We start from the raw sequence: 3,827 nt of genomic DNA on the forward strand, positions 1-3,827 counted from the left end.
GCCCTGGTTCTTACTTTATCAAGATTCCTGCAAGGGGTCATGACAAGATCATCATAGAACTGTGAATCCTTAAGTAAACCCATTTTAAAGGCTTCTACAGCCGTATCAATATCCAAATTAGGAATCTCTAAGGATTCTCTACTGAATTTAGTGATATAATCTCTAAGTGATTCATTTTGACCTTGTGTTACCCTATATAGATCACTAGTTAAACGTTCACGAAGGCCATGCACGTGTAGAATTAGAAGGCATATTCCCCTGGAATCTCGGCAAGACCAAGTCCCACTCGAATACTCCTGCAAAACAAGTTTAAATATAGTGGAAACAATTGTTAGTATAAGGATAATAATGAGGATCCTGGATCCTTCTTCCTGCAATGTCTTCTAAGGAGCCTTAATTCAAACTGAACTGAGGATCCGTGATCCTGGCTGCACTTGTGGATCCGTGATCCATAAGCTATGAAAATCCATCCCTAACACTTGAACCTTCGCACAACTGGACTAGCCTCTTCGCACGAAGGGACCATCCCCTTCGCGTGAGTGGCCACTTGTCCCAAGACCAGTCGCTCAAGCCCATTCGCCCAAAAGTCCAGTCGCTCGAACATCTCTTTCAGCCTATAAATACGAACTTTAACCCTCATTTCTCACCTTCCACTCACTCCCATTCTCTCTTAAACTTTCTGCACTTCAACTTTTGAACAAGGCATTTCCAGAAACATCTAAGTGAGTCTTAGTTCGCTACTTATATCTTTATCTTATTTCTTCTACATTTTTTCTATCTTTATATACTTTTCTTAACATCTTTGCAACTTGGATTCACAGACTTGCCTTGGCAGTCTGATGACGAAAATCAAACATATTGAAGTCCAAGTTGAAGATGGAAGTTTATATTTTTCAAAATTTTTATGAACAAGTTTCTGACATTGAAACTTGGCCGAGTCAAGAACTCCCCGAGCTCACAAGCTAAGTCTATAGTTGTGGGTTAGTGTTGAGGTTGATTCCAGCCAAGGAAACGAGCCTATTCAAACATAACCGAACTGATTCGTCTCAAAACAACACCATTCGCACGAACGGAAGGTCCCACTTGCGCGATTGACCAGTCAGTTCGTGCGACTGGACTAGTCCATTCGCATGAAGGATCTGTTTCCTCCCATTTCGGCATTTTTTAAGTGTTGAATGTTATCCCGGATCCCCGTCTTCAATATGGGTGAATCTGTGATTAACAGAAGTGTGAATTGTAAGAACCTTGGTTTTCAATCTAGTTCCACCGCCTCACTTAAATTTATAGACGAACACCCAAACAGTCTTCTAGACCCAGAATGAGTTAACCCCATCTCGCCTCCAACACTTGCCATGCTGGGAATGACACACCCGGGTTGTTCTCATTCGGTTGTTTAGTATTTACATTCTGTGATTTACTTTCCGTTGTATTCATAACCAACCGGTTTGTTAACTTTGTGAATGAACTTGTGCTTTGGTGTGATGCTTGAATAAATCACACAAGGATAATGCAACCAAATCCGATTTTGTAATTTACTTATTGTAACTTGTTGTATTGCTTTTGAACCTGTTGTTGTTTTGGTCAAAAATCACACAAGGAAAATGCAACCAAATCCGATTTTGTGAGGTGTGATGCTTGAATAAATGGACAAATGTATGAATAATGTATGAATGAAATGAATGTTGGACACAAGGATTTATACGAGGAAAAAGCCCTTGATCAATGTATGATCTCCGGCACAAAAAACCTCAGGTGATGGAAACTACCGATCACCAAATATATTAAACAAACAATGTATACATGATGCGTGTGAAGTGTAATATATTTTAGGTGTATATTTTAAGCCCTTTTACACTTTTTTAGCCAAGTTTTAAATTTATAAAACACGATATTTACTAACACTAAACACACATATGGGCAAGTGCACCCATCGTGGACGTAGTATAGTGTTGGTAAGATACCGAGGTCATCCAAGGACACAAGAGCTTTTAGTACCGGTTTATCCTCAACGTCTAATCAAATCAAAAAGTTAGAAAAAATGTTTATTAAACTAGGAAAATAAAACTAACTAAAATGCTGAAAAATAAAATAAAAATAAAAATAGATAGACAAGATGAATCACTTGGCTCCAATTCGTGTATAGTGTATGTTGGTGCAGTCATCTGTCGTCTTCGTCTTATGTTGAGTCTCAGTTACGATGCGGATCTGAACATGTGTGACATCATCAATATGACATCATCATGTGACATCATATTGATGACATCATCCTTGTGTCATCACATGTAAGACAAAATCTTTAGTGGTCCAATAAGAGTCTTTCGTTTGAAGTAGATTGAATATGTTGACTTTAGTTTGAATGTCTTGTAACCGTTTGAGTTGAGGTGGCCGCTTGAAACCCTTCTGTTTGAAAGGTGACCGTTTGAAGTGTTTCAAACGGTCAGGGTCATCATGTATATATAGGGTTCAAACGGATTCATTTGTAACATTCTAGTTTCCGACGCCGAGGTGCCGTCGAAGTGTCTTTGTACTGTAATCTGTTATAAGATCAATAAAAAAGACAATTAATAGTGAATCCAAGCTAAACGAAGACCGAATCAATGTATTCCGCCTCTGATTCGGTCTGAGCGCTCTTCTGATCGACTCATCAGGTCGTTTCACGATCCTACAAGTGGTATCAGAGCTCAGGAGGAAGAGTTCTTACCGTTTAGCTCGTTTTCGCTAGCAAATTCTGATTTTCTACACCTTCTTTCAAAATTTGATATTTTTCATGGTTAAAAACGGCTGATTTTCACATATAACATACATAACAGTGTTTTAATCAATCCTTAAAAATATCAGATCAAAACTCGACGTAAAACTGGTAAAAATGGCTTGAAAATTGGTGACCGTTTGAATGAGGCCTGCCTGTCCGTTTGAAATATGCAACCTATCATTTGAAACTGGAGTGTCTCGTTTGAAATTAATACATTCCGTTTGAGTTATCGTTTGAAAAGGTACACCGTTTGAAAGAATCGTTTGAAAAATCCATCTCGTTTGAGGAAGTGACACATCGTTTGAACCGACACATCGTTTGAAAACACACATCGTTTAAACCAACACACCGTTTGAAACGACACATGAAAATCAGTTGCATGTGATTAGTTTGTGTTGGGTATTAAAGTTGTCAGTGTTCTTGGCCCAAGATCTACTTTAAACAAAAGGCCCAATGAGAGTTATGCATGAGATTTCATAAAAGGTTGACGATCAGTTATAAATTCATTGCTATAAGTGTTGGTCCAATCAGTTGTCAAGCACATGTGAATATATTGTCAAAGTCACTGTTTCATTCACGGCTCAATAAATTGATGGTTAAAGTTGTTGGCTTAATGGAATTTGAGGTCCAATCAGAGTGTTAAATTGTGTGGTCCAATCATCAACTAGAGATTTGTTGGCTCATATCTTGATATTAGTAGATGGATGTGACACCGATTATGTTACAATATTGAGGCCCAATCATCGTTTAAGATGTCATAATATTGGCCCAATCACTGTTACAGCTAAACGACCCAAGTATAGTTGTCGGCCATCCATGTGACTTTGTTTTTGAAGGTTCAATGCATGCAGATTATTAACGGCCCAATCAAAATGAAGTTTTGAAGTTTGGACGGTCAAATTAATTGGAGTATAAGCTTTATCTTGTACGGCGCAATCAAAGTGTTTGAACAGTTTGTGTTTGAAAAAATGGAAATGAGGTTTGATGAAAAAGAGAATGAGTTTGTCGAAAGTTTAAATAGATTTGGGAGGTATCATACGAGTCTGTATGAGCAAGATGATAAGAGGATTTGGAC

This window comes from Helianthus annuus, chromosome 10 (assembly GCF_002127325.2).
Source record: "Helianthus annuus cultivar XRQ/B chromosome 10, HanXRQr2.0-SUNRISE, whole genome shotgun sequence".
Taxonomy (NCBI): Eukaryota; Viridiplantae; Streptophyta; class Magnoliopsida; order Asterales; family Asteraceae; genus Helianthus; species Helianthus annuus.